Genomic DNA, 17,437 nt, shown 5'->3' with positions numbered 1-17,437 from the left:
TTACATATATAATATGTGTTTGTTATGTACCCTTTTTCATCCTGTCTATTTATGTTGCCTGTCGCACATCGTAAAAAAAAATATTTATTTTCATTTTTTCATAAAGCCCCTAAATAAGTGTAACCTAACGTCACTTATATAAAATACACTTGCAAAAGTTTATAAACTCAATTTTTATTACTTATATCACAATAAATAAATGTTTCAAATAATATGTACCATTATTCAATATCAGTCACTAAAATATAGGATTTAAATGTACAAATATATTTTTTTATTTGTGTGTAGCTCTTTTGTCTGTGGGCTTTTTTATTCATCCTGTGAAAATTTCGTTGCATTGATGCGCGCGCATCGTAAAAATTCATCCACGTCATTTTTTTTTCCATAAAGTGCTTAAATAAGTAAAACTTAAAATATTCCTGTTTGTATTTGAATGACCCTCGTAGAACACAACTGGACGGACTCAAGTCAACACACACTGTGTGTGCTCGGAACTCTGTGAAGAATAAGGCCACGTTACAGAAGGGTGGGTGACGGGTGTCATCATTGTGGGGGTGACAATATGACAAAAAATAATTGGTTGTCTGTAAAGTCGGTTTACGGACGATAGTTTAACGTGACAACGTCATAACAAAACATTGATGAAATGATTGCATACTTTATGAATAAAATTGAATCATTTTTATTTTAACAATAAAAGAATAAATACTTGAAATTATACTAGTAATCAAATTTTAAAAATGCAAGAATAATTAAACTTTAATGCCGAAATTGTTGTAATAAGCAATGAAAATCACATAAACTTTTCACTTCACTTTTATAAACAGTCGAGTGGAAGAGAGATAGATGCGGCGCAAGTGTACAATGAGCGTAACGGGACACAGCGTAACGGAACAATGTGTGTAACGGGACACTTTTTCGTGCGTGAAGCCGGCGTTCATCGATTTATTATACGTTGTCACGTAAAAAAATAATAACACCAATTTGTGCTTACGAAAAATTTTAAAAATTATATTATTAAAAACTGGTTTGATAAATAACTTTGGCAATTATTTGGAGAACGGTCTTGAAGTGAAATAAATTTAAACCTGATTCAGTACCAAATCTGACATCAGCTATACCATTCTTAAGAACTTTGTGTGTTTCAGTAGCATCATGTAAGACAAGTTTTCTTTTTTTTTATCAAACATTATTTAATCAAGAAATCTTAGGTTCACAATGAGTCAAGCTCGGCTCTCTGACTTATCCGTCTTGTAAACTGAATTCAATTTTGATGATGTGATTTCACGATTCGCAGGGGAAAAATTTAAAAGGGAAAAAAGGTTTTAAGAGGGTTGGTCTCACATAACCACTTTGCCCGCTGTTAGCTTTTAATTCTTTCCATGTGTTTGTGGGGATGATTGATTTACACAAACATACATATATATGTATATGTGTATATGCTGCGGAAACTACGTGTGATTCACGTCAAGAAATGTAGTTTAAAACACTAATTTTGTATATTTATCACGCTCGACAATATTTTACAGAATTCTACGTAAGATTTTGTTTCTGAGTTTCATACTATAAGTGTTTTTGCAACATAATAACATGATATCGAGGTTAGATGTTAACACATCTCTGGCTAGTACTGTACTGAAAGACTCGCTCACACACACACACACACATACACACACACACACATATATATATATATATATATATAGAGAGAGAGAGAGAAATAGGCCATGGCAGAGTCCTCCTCCAGTAGTCCTGCTCAAGAAGATATGCGGAGTCAACTAGTGGCTGCTAAAGAAGAAATCGAGAAAAGGGATGAAAACAGCATCCAGCTTGAAAGACACAAGCAGTGGTTGAAGCATCGTCTGGCCGAACACGAAGGTCCCACTGGACGGCTTGTAGCAGCTGTAACAGAAGAACGCCGACAAATTATTAAGGAAGCTAAAGCTGCTGCAAATCGAAAGATCTTCTTCGGGGATGTCAAGGTTGAGGGCACTTCCAGTGGCCACCCAAGATTCAAGCCACCCACCTTAGATGGCCAATATTCGTGAGCAGTATACAGGCGACAGTTGGAGGCAGCTGCGGAGGTGAATGGTTGTGACGAGGAAGAGATGGCTGCAGCACGTGTCTCGGCCCTGCGAAGTCCATACCAGTTCCGGACAAGAAGGACTTTACTGCATCAGTATAAGCTCTTGAGCTTAGGTGTGATGGCCGACACATGGGTGACACTTGGTACAGGACTGCATTGAAGACATGACCGCAGCGATCTTCACAAATCCTTTAGGGGTTCGAGGTTTACATCGAAAGGCTTGTGCAACTTGTCCACCCAAAGGCTCCTGCAGAGTTCCGACAGCAACTAGCTACTAGCGCACTTATAGATGGACTCAGGGATGCAGGGGCCCATCAAACCCTTCGTTTGGCCCACCACGAGGGTATCTGCGATGCCCTCGTTCACGCCCTGAAATTCAAAGGTTCCCTACGTTGCTTCAAGAAACATTAGCATCATTACGAGGCGAACTGTGATAAAAAAATCTTACCATGGCTTGAATGCCAGTTCCCGTACTGAAGAAGGAAATATTCTCGGGGCATTAAACAGACTGTTGAATGGTTCACAACTTCGGAGGTCCAGAATAAATATATCTAGTGTTTTAATCCCAATTTTAGTTTTTATCATTAATGGACAGAAAGTAATTATTTACTGGGCAGTACAAAAGGCGCAAGTCTTAGACTCGAGAGGTTTACACCGTTCACGAAAAGAACGGTACTACATGTACATATTGTACAGCTACATATGAACATCCTGAATACTGGGAGGAGACCGGAAAAAACACAACTCTGTGATAACAGGATTGATCATCATAAAGCCTACCGGATCCGAGAAAAAAGAGTTTGACGACGTGAACTGGATCATGTCCAGCGCACTTAACTCGTTTTTTCCACAAGTGATCTGCCCCCAGGAATGTTTCGGGTGAGTTTCTGAACAACCAATCCCACGCAGAGAGACTTGAGTTAGATATAATCAGTTATGACACAGACGTTCATTCGCAAGCTTGCAATAAGCTTGAATGAGGATAGTCAAGTCAACTTGCTATGGCAACCTTAGCTTCAGCTTGCAAAAAGCCGAACACGTGGACACTAATGAGTAGAGACTGGAAAAATTCGCGTTTTCAATGACCTCTAGGATAGACCCCACGATCCTCAATGTACTAGGACAAATTTCACCTACTCATTGGATAATGACTCGTGACACGTGTTACCTGGCATGCTTGTGATTTGATACTTCTTTTGTTGAAGGTTTTTCACTGGCTGAAGAGTCTTTCAGGTAAACGGTGGTCCAATCACTGACTCAGAATGAAGGTGAACGAGTTTGGAGTCTAGCCTACCGCGAAATGAATCGACGAATTTTTCCGGTCTCTAGTTATGACTAGGGACCGGAAAAATTCTCGAATTCAATGACCTACAGGATGGACTCCAAGATCCTCTATGCACTCGGACAAATTACATCTGCTCATTGGCTACTGGCTCGTGACAACTATTAACTAGAATGCATTTGATTAGATACTTCTTTCGTGAAGGATTATTCATTGGCTCTGATTCCTTCAGACAACCTGTGGTCCAATCACTGAAGCAGCAAAAGGTTAAACACATTTGGATTCTAGCCTATCGCGAAATGAAACCGCGAATTTTTCCGGTCTCTAGTTATGACACAGACATGCATTCGCAAGCTTGCAATAAGCTTGAATGAGGATAGTGAAGTCAACTTGCTATGGCAACCTTAGCTTCAGCTTGCAACAGGCCGAACACGTGGACACTAATGAGCTTGATAAGCAACACCGCGAGCTGGTCGTGCCATCAGGGATGTGCTAGTCGTCGCTAAGGCCGGAGCTGTTATCGCCCATCGACCCAGCGCCGGGTGGAGAGGCCTGATCTTCACTGACCCCGAGCCAGCCCGCGATCTTTACACCTTTGCGCGCATCCGGAGTTTCCGATGTGTAACACCTCATCTCTCGGTGTATGGCATTTGGCAGGAGTAATCTCGTGAATGGAACGGAAGACGCAAGGAACGGAAATGTGTAACCACGGTGCTGCCATCTGTGGCTGATGGCGCAAACAGGGGCGAACAACGATTTTGTGAAGGAGGGAGTCCAATATAACCATTAAAACATTTTATGAGTAGTTTTCTTTTTAATTAAGCGCTAAAAACTAAAAATCTTTTTTGAAGTCCAACGTTTACACATAGAAATTTAAGTAATGATTGTGCTTGAGAAAATAAAATTGAAAAGTTTTATTTATTTGTTTTTAATAACTTTTATCAAGGCAAGTGTTTGATGTTTTCGTTAAAATAGTCATTAACACAAGTATAAATGTTTTTTTTTTTTAAATACATGGAACACACATGACAATTTTGTATGAGATACATGCATACAACTAACTCATGTGCAAACCCGCATTAATTATATTCTTCTTGCAAATGCAATTATTACCATTTCTGTGTATGAGGCATGTTGGGCTAGACGTGGGAGGAAATGCACTTATTGTAGCCGACTATGAGGATTACAATACTCCCAAATAAATCTCTATGTAACATTGTGTAATTTCCTTATTCTGTCTTCACTATTGACGTGACAACGTCTAATAAATCGATGAACGCCGGCTGCACGCACGAAAAAGGATGACTCATTGTCCCGTTACTCACATTGTCCCGTTATGCTAATTGTACGCTTGCGCCGCATCTATCTCTCTTCCACTCGATTGGAACAACCATCGATTTGACTTTTTCGAAGCACATTAAACTTGAAACACTCCCATTCGTTTCCTACTTTTCCTATCATCGTCCTATCCTTAACAGAATAACACAGATTGGAAGAAGATAAATAGCAAACATGTATAAAAGTTATAATTAAAATAATCTCTTCGTTAAAGTAATAAACATATTTGAATTAATGAGTGCAAATAAAAGTAAATTTATCAATTAAATTGTAGATTTCATTTCACTCCGTCTTTGTATCCATACAAAATAGTGGTAATTCAATAAAAATGATTCAATTTTATTCATAAAAGTATGCAATCATTTCATCAATGATTTGTTATGACGTCACGTTAAACTATCGTCCGTAAACCGACTATACAAACAACCAATTTTTTTTCAAGTATTTTTAACTTTTGTCGAAGCTGTATCATTATATAGTTTAAATTTTCGCTCTGAAAATGGAATGATTCGATATTCAACGTAGCTGTTCCGACAGTGAATTCTAGTGACGGGTGCGGAAACTGTTTGTGATTAGCCTAGAGAAATGTATTTTAAATAACAATTTCACGCTCGGCATTATTTTAAAGAATCCTGCTTTAAATTTCGTGGCCCGAGTTTCGTATTGTGTGCTTGGAACGTGACAACACATGATTTCGCTTGTTACCGAGGTTAGATGCTACACATCTACAGCGAGTACTAAAAGACTCTCGCGCATTTTTTTAAAAAATTTCCGACCGCGAAGTTGCACGAACGAGCGGGGACGCACCACAACGCCGAAATACCACAACGCCGAACGTACAATAACGCCAAAAACCATAACGCCGAAATGCCAAATTGACCACAATGCTGACAGTTAGAAAACTTTTGTGTACCACAACGCCGAATTACCACAACGCCGAAATACATTAACCCCGAAAAATGTCATTGCAGGACTGCCACAAAGGTTAGGTTAGGTAAGGTTAGCACACAAATTCATTCAGTTGTTTTTCATTTTGATCCTGTGCCCCCCCCCCCCCCCCCCCCTTTTCCACCAAGCAACATTTTTCGGCGTTGTGGTACACAGCAGTTTTCTAGCTGTCGGCGTTGCGATAATTTGGAATTCGGCGTTATGGTATTCGGCGTTATTGTACGTTCGGCGTTTTGGTATTTCGGCGTTGTGGTAACGACCCCGAACGAGCGTTTAACCTCGGATATGTTCGGTGACTGATCGGGGGTCAATGAATCTTGGGCTTATCCCCTCCCCCCACACCCCTTAGGGGTGCGTGACCCCGGCGACACTAGCGCGTGGCTCGTGCGTGCGGAAATGCAGATTTCGCACCCGCCGCCCCACGCCTTGTGGGGGAGGGGGGCGGGGGAGAGGGAACTCCCCCCACTCCTACTCCCGCTTTGCGAGCGGCGCACGACGGAGATTTAAGGCCCGTCTTCAATCGCAATGTCCCAGGTGAGTGGTTCGTGTTTGCACTCACCGCCAGGGGCGCTTGCGTCCCTGGCCATCAAATTCCAGTCCCGGAGAAGACATCAAAGCGGACCACGAGTCCAAGTGCCCAACCCCCGCATGGTAGACTCTTTCTACTCAGACCAACTCTTTCATCCAGACCATCCTCTGTCTCCTGTACTTTCCTACATTTAATGCATGCAAACTTGCATCCCGCATGAAAGTGCCCAGGGTTTTCCCTGTGTCTATGCAGGTTTTACCTGGGCCCAACTTAACTAGTAGTTTAGACTAGAGATAAGAGTGAGGGGAGTTAGTCATGGCGCCAATCGCTGCCATGGCTGGCCAATCCCCTCCTAGCACATGATGCATGCGACCATCTCCCTGCATGGCTGATCCCAGCATGACTAGGCGTATAGGCTTCAGCCTGAGACGCACCTAGGTCTCTCCCTAACCCGGACCCCTCCCAAATACACTTAGTTTTTGTTAGTTTAGGAAAAATCGCAATGTCCCAGATTGTTTTTCCGTCGAACACTGGACGCTGATTGGCACACGTGACCCTCTGACGTCACGGGTAATGTTTGGTTCGAATACGTTGCTCAAATTGAACTTTCTGCCCCAATGTGTTTCTTTTGGTAGCATAGATGAAGATCTCTCGTGATATTTGCTGTTTTCCGGTTCCCGTTTCAAAGAGGTGAACACGAAATAACGAACGGAAAATATTTATCAGCGCTGTCCGTTTGTGGCCGGCCTTTTTTCGAAAAGCCGAACACACGAATTCATTTGTTAGTGTTTACTTTTGTCTAAATATCATTGCATTCCCATAACTTTCGCAAGTTAAACGAACCAAAAAAAAACGTAGCTGCGTTCTCATTTACATTGCATGGAAAAATATATATATTTAAAAACAATTGAACAACGTTTATTTTGACGCTGAACGTTTACTGCGCTCTGGTGACTTGTTTAGAAATCAGTAGATTCGGACATCAGATATCGTAATGTTAGACAGGGCTGTTTTACGTGCGACGGTGCGACGTCATTCACATAAGGATTACAACACGGACCGCCCACACGTTCGGACTGTGGCCTTAAGGGGGCCTAAAAAAGGGCTGTAAACTGCTCGACAGGGAGTCCCTTTTGTCCAGCAGTCGGGGGAGGTACCGATATATCCCCGAGGTCCCTCCAGTCTGGGCGCTGTGGCAGCCATTTCCAGCTGGGGCTGACGGCGGTCGTCGCCTGACGAGTGCAGTCACATCCGGGCCTTAACCGGCTGTAAAACCGTCGGGCCGAGGTACGGCGGGTCGGAGGGTTTTCCGAGGAGACGAGGACACCCTGTTCTCAACTCTGAATGTTGACGGTTTGGTCTAGCTACCGGCAAACAGTCTGCCGAGTCGACGCCAAGTTGGTAGTAGTACGGGGAGAATCCACCATGTTTGAATGGTCCCCGCTGAGGTTTCCTCTCAGGCCCAGGATTCTTGTTGGGAAGGACTCGTACTTGGGAGTGGTGCCCCGAGTGCTTTAGGGGCAGGTATCAGGGCTCCCTAGCCCTATGACGTGCTGACGTTGTGAGCGACGAGGACAGCTCCGGTAACCAGCCTGGATAGCCGGGAGAGGTTGGGTAGGCCTCCACCGGACCGCGGGTTCGCTGGGTGATTGAGGAGTCCCAGTGTGAGGCGGGAGACTGGGGTAGGCGCCAGAAGTGATGACAACTCCAGAGGACTAAGGGAGCATCCAACTTTCTGGTCAGCTGAGTTGGGTAGGGGGCTGGAGGTGGTACACATGCTGGGATGGGTAGCCTCAGCCCCTGTGTATAGGCGAAGCTCTAACGCCCTTCCTGATTGCGTATGCGGCGTGATCCGCATCCACACCCATGGGGCCCCCAGAGCTGGGTCAGAAATGAAAAGGGGGGGAAGGAACCCTTTGCACGGCATAATGTTGCCTTAAGGGGCCCGCCTCGTCAGGGGTGTACATGTGTCAGTGAGGCGCTGGTGCTTCTAGCGTGGTGTCGCAGTCTTCTCGTCGTGCGTTGAGCAACTATGGCATCAGAGCGGTAACCATAACATTATATGACGGAGGAATGAAGATAAAGGTGTAATGCAAGGCCCCTTCGAGAATCTGTAACGGCAGTTTCATGTCTAAAAATTATTCTTAAAAAAAAAACACGCGTTTCAGACATTTTCACTCTCCTGAAAATACAGTTTAGAAACAAAGCACGGAAACAGAACTACTCATACGTATACTTGAATGCATTTCGTAAACAGACGCCACTCTGATGTCTCGAGCAGTTTTTCAAATGGCGTGGTTTGTTCTGAAGCTGTGCGCACAGTGTGTGTGCCCGGGCAGGCGGGGGGCTTAACTGCCCGTGCTTCTTTCTCGCAGATGCGCGCGCACATCTCCTGCTCGCCAGCTGTCAGATGTCTCCCCTCGGTCATTCTACCCGTTACCGTCGGTTCACTGAGTAGCATTCAAGGACACTGAGCCACGGTGTGTCCAGATTTTTCATTTACTTATTTATAACCAGCTAGTGTCCGGCATGCGTTGCAATGCCTCATTCTTTTTTTAAAATTTGTTTGAAGTAGGTTCACTTATAAAAAGCATATCTATATCCCTCTCAAATTCTCTATACCTCAATCTCTCTCTATTTCTATAACTTTATCTACATATACATCTACCTATTTCCGTCACTCTTTATCTCTAAATATATATCCCTCTACATCTCGCTATATCGCTCCTCTATATACCTTTATCTAGAGACCGGAAAAATTCACGGGTTCAATGACCTCCAGGATAGACTCCAATATCCTCTACACACTCGGGCAAATGCCAACTGTTCATTGGCTGCTGACTTGTGAGTCGTCTCGACTGGGTGGCCTGTGATTCGACACTTCTATGAGTGAGGGTCTCTAATTGGCCCTCAGTCCTCCAGATTAACAGTGTACCAATGACAGAAGCAGCACTAAGGTATAATTATTTGAATTTTTGCATAACACGAAATGAACCCGCGTATTTTTCAGGTCTCTACATCATTCTGTGCGCTGCGTTTCCAGATGCACCCACACTCACAGCATCACTTGGCTCAGCGGGCGTGTAGCGGGTCTTGTGGGGTAGATATGGCACACAGGCCTGTTTTTTGCGCTGGTTTCAACACGGAAAACACTCTTTCTTTTTTTAACTTTTACAGAAGATTCCTTTGGAAACCAGTTTCCAAGAAATAATTTGTAATACTTCAATAAAACTGCTCTAGATTTTTACAACACTTTTCCGTGGTTATTCTTTGCGTGTATGAAATGCGTTTTTGAAAACAATACTGAATATATAAGCTTGCGAAAGTTGTTAAAAATTGATTTATGTTAAGTAAAGTCATATTCCATTTCAAACCATGAGAACCAAAATAGGCCTTTTAAAAAAAAGTGCTTATTAATGTGCGAAGTTAGTACTGGAAAGCTATTCAGGGAACGGTTAACTAATGAAGGAACTGGGGCAAAACAAATCGTAAATGCCTGGGCAAGAATCCTAACCCAGCATTTCTGCGAACATTTTTTGGACGTGACAACGTCTAATAAATCGAAGAACGCCGGCTGCATGCACGAAAAAGGATTACTCATTGTCCCGTTACGCACATTGTCCCGTTATGCTAATTGTACGCTTGCGCCGCATCTATCTCTCTTCCACTCGATTGGAACAACCATCGATTTGACTTTTTCGAAGCACATTAAACTTGAAACACTCCCATTCGTTTCCTACTTTTCCTATCATCGTCCTATCCTTAACAGAATAACACAGATTGGAAGAATTTAAATAGCAAACATGTATAAAAGTTATAGTTAAAACAATCTGTTCGTTAAAGTAATAAACATATTTGAATAAATGAGTGCAAATAAAAGTAAATTTATCAATTAAATTGTAGATTTCATTTCACTCCTTCTTTGTATCCATACAAAATAGTGATAATTCAATAAAAATTATTCAATATTATTCATAAAAGTATTCAATCATTTCATCAATGTTTTGTTATGACGTCACGTTAAACTATCGTCCGTAAACCGACTTTACAAACAACCAATTTTTTGTAGCGATAAAGTTACTTTCATTTAAATGTACAAGTTAAAAATGTCTCAGATTTTACATGACTATTTTAGTCATGAAATGTCGTGGCAGAGTATTTATATATTAGGAGGTTGTAAGCTGCCAAAGGCACCCGTTCAAAAGTATTGAATACAACAAACACATTAATATAATCCACATGAAAATTTATAAAAAAAATATCATATTCTTTTAATAATGTGCAAAGGAAAATTATTTCTGATATTTATGATCTGAAAAAATATATTTTTTCAGTGCATTTGTGCTATTTACCAATAATTTTATCAGCAAGAAATTAAGTGACCACAAAAAAAGAATATAATATAAAAATTCAAAAGGGTGTTATTCCAAATAAACAAAACTGCAAAAAACCTTTTGGGTATACAAACATATTATATACATATAAGACAAATAAATGCTAAACTTTTTTAATAAAATTATAAACTTGAAATATATAAGCATATTAAAAAATAAAAACCAATAATTTCGAAAGGGCATTAGTACATTCTTCGGGATATCTTCAAAAGATTCCCAGTGACTCGATATTAGATTTCCAAAACGGGAAATTTTTTCACCGTTTTTCGTTTAGAGCTAAACTTTCTGAGATATATAAGCCTTTTAGTAGTGATATATAGGATGGCCAATCACAGACAAGCTACCGAGAGCTAAAAACAAATCGTAACCTGCTGTAAGTACACATAACGTTTGCATCTTCAACAGTTTTTCGGAAAACTTCACTTCAATATTAAAGGCGGAACTTTTTCGTCGTTTATAAAACCGTATTTAAAAACTTAGTTTTTTTGTTTCTTGCGTTTTTTTGCGTAGTTTATAAACAAGCTTCCTAACCTTGGGAAGCCTAAAATGTCCATCAAGTTCTGTCCCTGTTCGAACACGCCCGAATATTCACCTTCGGCCAACCTCGGGTTTATATATATATATATATATATATATATCAATTTATTTTAATGTAGCTATACTAACCTAACTAACCGGTCATAGTGTTTTAATGTAGCTAACCTAACCGACCACTTTTAATATTTGAATTCATTTTTCCTGCGCAAAAATAAAACAAATCCCGAAGTTGGCCGAAGGTGAATTGTTCGGGTGTAATTGGGAATGGCAGAACTTTATGTGCATCTTAGGTCTCCCCCTAAACTTTCCATGCCTAATTTACATGTCACGGCATTTTAAAAAGAGCCGTTGCTACTTCACATTCACCCTTCCCTCGCGCCACGCAGTGTTGCCAAGTCGGCAGGTGACGTCATCGAGTAGCGTGTTCCGAACGCCTACACAGTCTATTTCCAGCTGACAAGGCCAACTGCAGTCCTTATCACGAAGAATTAAAATTGCATAACACCCCTCGTGCTTGGCTGCCCTAAAAAACATTACGTTAGTCATCACTACCTTGCTTCTAGGAAAGCGAGTGTGTTGCTAGGATCTGGAACTTGTTGAGTAATTGCCATGGAGGTAAGAAGTTTGGAAGTTGAGTGTGCTATATTTTTTTGAGAAGCTAACATTTCACAGGGAATGTGTACGTTAAAACAAATGTGCCACTGCTAAACAGTGTACGCAGTAACACTGGTTTCGAATTCTTCCCAGTGCATTTACACTCTGTGTTACTCTGTGTTGTCCCAATACTTCAAATAGTTAAAGTTGTTTGAAACACGTTCCCTGAATTGCTTTCCAGTATTAACTGTGCACATTAATAAGAATTATACAACAAAAAACAGTCCAATATTGAATATTCGATTGTTTTTCGTAGTTTACAAAAAAAAATATGTTTGACTGAAGCATCAATTGAAATATAACATTTTGCACCAATTTTCGTAAGCAATACTCAGTATTATCTCGAAAATGGTATCTCATATATGCATAAAAAACCATAGCCCTGAGTTGTACAAATTTACAATATATTTCTAGTATTATTACAAACTATTCTAGGCAACAGGTTTCCAAGGAAATATTTTGTAAAATTACAGAAAAAGGTTTTTGGCGTGACAACGTCTAATAAATCGATGAACGCCGGCTGCACGCACGAAAAAAGATGACTCATTGTCCCGTTACGCTCATTGTACGCTTGCGCCGCATCTATCTCTATTCCACTCGATTGGAACAACCATCGATTTGACTTTTTCGAGGCACATTAAACTTGAAACACTCCCATTCGTTTCCTACTTTTCCTATCATCGTCCTATCCTTAACAGAATAACACAGATTGGAAGAAGTTAAATAGCAAACATGTATAAAAGTTATAGTTAAAATAATCTCTTCGTTAAAGTAATAAACATATTTGAATTAATGAGTGCAAATAAAAGTAAATTTATCAATTAAATTCTAGATTTCATTTCCCTCCTTCTTTGTATCAATACAAAATAATGATAATTCAATAAAAATGATTCAATTTTATTCATTAAAGTATGCAATCATTTCATCAATGTTATGTTATGACGTTGTCCCGTTAAACTATCGTCCGTAAACCGACTTTACAGGCAACCAATTTTTTTTTTAAGAAAGGACAATAAAACAAGTCTTTAAAGCGCTTACAAGCGAGCAGTACGTAAACTCAGTGTGTGCAAGGTAATCATCCGCATGCAGAACCACACGCTGTTGATACTAGATAGTGCGACACTTGCCTTCAAAGAACGCGACTATCATTGAATTAGGATTTGTCCACGGAATTTTCCCGTACAAATATAACTGATGCAAGCAAACGTCATGTCGATTTGTTTACAAATGGTCTGCCAACAAACACACGTTGTTAAAAATAAAAACATTACTGTAAAGCACGACATATTTGAATACGCTATTAACACAGTGCTGTGAAATTTTATAACATAAACAATTCAAATTCAGACTTAACCAAAGGATCCTTTAATTTAAAGACTCAATTTGGTGAATAACTAACCGGTTAATTATTTATTTACATTCACAAATTTTTCAGTATTTATTTTCAGGTTATTTTCAATTTATACTCGTTCAAGTATATCATTCTATACCTTGTTGCGACCACATGTTTACTATCAGGCTCTAGTCTGTAAGTGTCGCAAGGTAATAACTAAAGACCGGAAAAATTCGCGGATTCATTAGGCGATAGGCTAGAATTCAAATACATATACCTCTTAGATGATTTTGCTATTGCTTACTGTTCATATGGACGCATCTCAACCAATTATAAACCCTCAACCAAGAAAGAATGGATCGAATCACAGACAAACCAACTGAGACGACTTAAAAGTCAGCAGCCAATGAACTTGGCGTTATTTGCCCGAGTGTACAGGGGTATGTGCAGTCTATCCTGAAGACCATCGAAACCGCGAATTTTTCCGGTCTCTAGCAATGGCTTATCATTTCACTCGGGCGACTACAACTGTCATGATCACGCCAGTTCACAAGTACTGACTTCAACCAATAGCAAAAGATAAAATATTCAGCATAGAAGCTTTATTGCAATCGGTATAAAAATATTTTAAATTGTAATATGGCGAGGACTAATCTTTCTTAAGTCACCTGATTTGGAAATATGTGGTGATCTCTAATGACCTTCGCTGTCGAAGGTAATTCGTTCATCCCAACCACCAATCTGGCAGAGAAAAATAGTATCGAAATCATTGCCGTGTGCAAGCCACTATTCTGAAGTGAAACATATTTGCAGGGGGGGGGGGGGGGGTTTACCATTTTCGAGCGTTACGAAAATTCCGATCGCACGAGGGGAATAGTGAGGTAGGTGGTGGGGGAACCAGTGCGTCAGCGGCGACGCCACTCCTACGCATGCGCTAGCAGTCGAATGGGAAAACTTCAAGGGGAGGGGATAGGTACGTAGCGCAGCAACCTATAAGTAGAGACCGGAAAAATTCGTGGATTAATTTGGTGATAGGCTGAAATTCAAACATGTGCACAATTCTGCTGGTTCTGCTATTGGCTCGCAGTTAACTGAAGCTCTCTGGGCCAATGAGATACTATCGACCGAAGAAGCATAGAATCACAAGCTACCTAGTGGAGACGCCTCACAAGTTAGCACCCAATGTACATGCGTGTTTGCTTGAGAAATGCAGAGGTGTAATGGAGGCTGTCCTAGAGGTCATTGAAGCCGCGAATTTTTCCGGTCTCTAGCTATATGCTAGTTGTAACCGCTGGAAGGGGAGACGGCAGGGGAGAGGTAGAAATGACGCAGCAGCGATGCTACGGAATTCTCGTAACGCTGCTTGTGTTTGTCTACTCCTCAGGTTTCGTAACGGATAGCGACTGACAATACTATATTTCTTTCATTTAATTTAAAGTATCTACAATGTATTTATTCTTATAGAAAAGAGTAATTGATTTTTATAGCTAACTTTTTTAAGTATAATTCGTTTTTATGTGAATAGTGTGAATGAAAATGTAAAAAAAAAGACGTATAGACTTAAGAGGTTAGTTTTATAAGTGTAATTTACTTTTGGCTAGTGAACACTGTGATTTCAAGTGCCAACAGTACTTAAAGACTTGTGCTGTAGAAATTAGTGTAATTTATGTTCGTTTTGAATATTTTTTTCTTGTTCTTTAATTTTATTCAGCTTAAAATTGTGATTAAATATCATGCCTAAAAATAATAAAAAGGCAGAAGCAAATAAGAGGTATTATCAAAGGCAAAGTGGGAATAAACCACCAAAAGAGGCGTCAAAGAGTGTCAGTCAACGGTTGCGAGGGTACAGGACGAGAAAAATTTTTATTTTCATTTAAAATCATACCCGCATCGTTATTATACTCGTTTATTATATCTTATTCAATAAAAAATATTATATATATATACACACCTCATAAGCAAAAAGTTTCACTTATGTCGCGCTAGACTCAATGCACACCTTTTTTAAAGCAGCATTGACATAGCTGCAAAAAAAAATTAATATATATAAATAAAAATGTAAATGTTCGTTTGCACGAAATAGCTAATCTCCGAAAGTTCTTCGCCGATTGCTTTGAAATTTTTGACACAGTGTTGCATTCGTATACGCGCGTGTTTTTATATAATAACGACGACTTTATATCTCTTTGGCGGCAGAAAATTTTCAAAATGATGTTTCAACGAAAACGTCGCTTTAAAATTCGGCCTTGAAATTGTAATTGAAATATCACTCCCATCGCGCGCAAAGAGGTTTCACTTGATTTTAAAAACTAAACAGATGAAGAAACGTGTGCTTTCTCTTATCTTCATTATTCATTCAACCAGACAGAGCCACGGCGACGCGTGAACTGTACAGCTGGTCTTGAATAACTTTACAAGAACACTCACGAGAGAATACGTGTTATTGCTCGTCGTACGTAATTGCGACCAGCTCACGGGTGAAATGGATCGTGGTTAGTTGGGTTGGCGGGAGGGGTGGGGGATGGGGTTTCTCGCAGGATTGGCGGAGAAGGAGGGGGGAGAGCGGTGATTGGCCCGCCCAGTCGTGATGGAACTAATCTGCGAGTACTCCCGCGGCGCGTACGGGCTTTGTAGAGGGGGGAAGGGGGGGTGGCACCATAATCCGTAACAGAAAGGAGGGGTGCAGCTATTTGTGCTATGGGGTGGGGGCAATTGGAGGGTACGACGGGATCGATCCACTGTCCTCTTGGCGGGCCTGTGGAAATACAAACATGTGTTTACCCCCCCCCCACCTGCCCCTCTTCATCTTCCGTGCCTAGTGCACATTTCGGCAGGTCTTGCCCGGGCAGGTATAGCCCGAACCACCCACGCTTGCAAGAAGCAGGGTGTCCGAAGGAGCTGTCTGACTGGTTCACCCGAGTGAATCAGGCTTCAGATTTCCCTTTAGATGTTAAAAAATTTAAAAAAAAAATACTCAATCACGTACTCAACTCCCGTGCTTACATAGGTTTAGCTGCGATGTCAGTGGTGATCGTGGTTGGAAGTGTGTCAATTATCATCAGAAAATTTGTTAGCATTTTTTTATGATAGAATATGTATTTTCACTAAACACGTTTTAGCATACTCAAAATTATAGTATTAAGTCATTTTTAAACCTTATTTTTATAATTCTTGTCCATTTATGTCAATTAAGTTGTTGTTTTTCATCACTTTTTAATATATTTAATGCTAATTTAAGTAAATTTCAACTTTTTTTTATACTTTCTTTTATTTTCTTGCTTATTGTTTAACTTAGGTAACTTAGATGTGTAGCCTACGTTTATTTTGCTCTCATTTTGATAAATATTAACGTGGATGGCAAGGTAAACTTTAACATCGCCACAAAAAAATAAGCCAATAAAATAAATAACACATAAATGTTTAATGTTTTAACTCACAGTGACTTTTCCGATAGTAGGCCTATGCTAAATATTGATTAAACATATTTATCTCAAACATTTGAATTTAAAAAAAAAGTGTGTTAGTCTCTGTACTCGTCAGAGTTGTGTAACATCTAACCTCGGAAACGAGCATTTTGCAAATACACTTGTAATACACAAAATGTTACGTTTAATTCTTTAAAATAGTGCCGAGCGTGATAAATATACAAAAATTGTGTTTTCACCGCATTTCTCGACGCGATTCACGCGTGGTTACAGCAGCCGCCGCTAGAGGTCACTGCTGGAGCAGCTTCCATTTGCAGAGCGAAATTTCAAACTATGTAGTGAAACGGCTCCGATAAAAAAAAACGAAAAAGACTTAAAAAAAAATACTTAAGTCCGGCTTGGACCAGAATTTCGATAAGTAATTTTAATAAAATACTTGTCCATCTGATAAAATTCATTAAACAATACTATAAAGTTTCCCCTTTGGCTTTGTGAACTTTGGTTCGCGCCATCCGCCACAGATGGCAGCACCCCGGTTACACAAATCCGTTCCGTGCGACTTCCGTTCCATTCACGAAATTACTCCCACCAAATGCCGTATACCGAGAGCTAAGATGTCACAAATAAAAAAAAATTGGTTGTCTGTAAAGTTGGTTTACGGACGGTTTTTTAAACTTTTCCTCCTAAAAACAATTATTAAATAAATGCAAATGTATATATGAAGGGTTGTATAATGTCTATAAACTATGGAAAAAGAGCACAATGTGCTGGCGTTCCACTATGTAAACCTATGTAAATATCAATGTACGCAAACATCGCAATAAAAAGCTTTTGAATTTGAAATTTGAATTTGACGGTAGTTTAACGTGACAACGTCATAACAAAACATTGATGAAATGATTGCATACTTT

General features: G+C 40.1%; 1 protein-coding gene across 1 annotated transcript in view; it reads left to right on the top strand.

Moving 5' to 3' along the window:
- LOC134538475 (serine/threonine-protein phosphatase 6 regulatory ankyrin repeat subunit A-like) overlaps positions 1 to 17,437 on the top strand; it is a 210,704-nt gene that overhangs the window by 56,293 nt on the left and 136,974 nt on the right.

This window comes from Bacillus rossius, chromosome 13 (genome assembly GCF_032445375.1).
Source record: "Bacillus rossius redtenbacheri isolate Brsri chromosome 13, Brsri_v3, whole genome shotgun sequence".
Classification (NCBI taxonomy): domain Eukaryota; kingdom Metazoa; phylum Arthropoda; class Insecta; order Phasmatodea; family Bacillidae; genus Bacillus; species Bacillus rossius.
The sequence above is the reverse complement of the archived record's forward strand: the minus strand, read 5'-3'. Positions and strand labels throughout refer to the sequence as shown.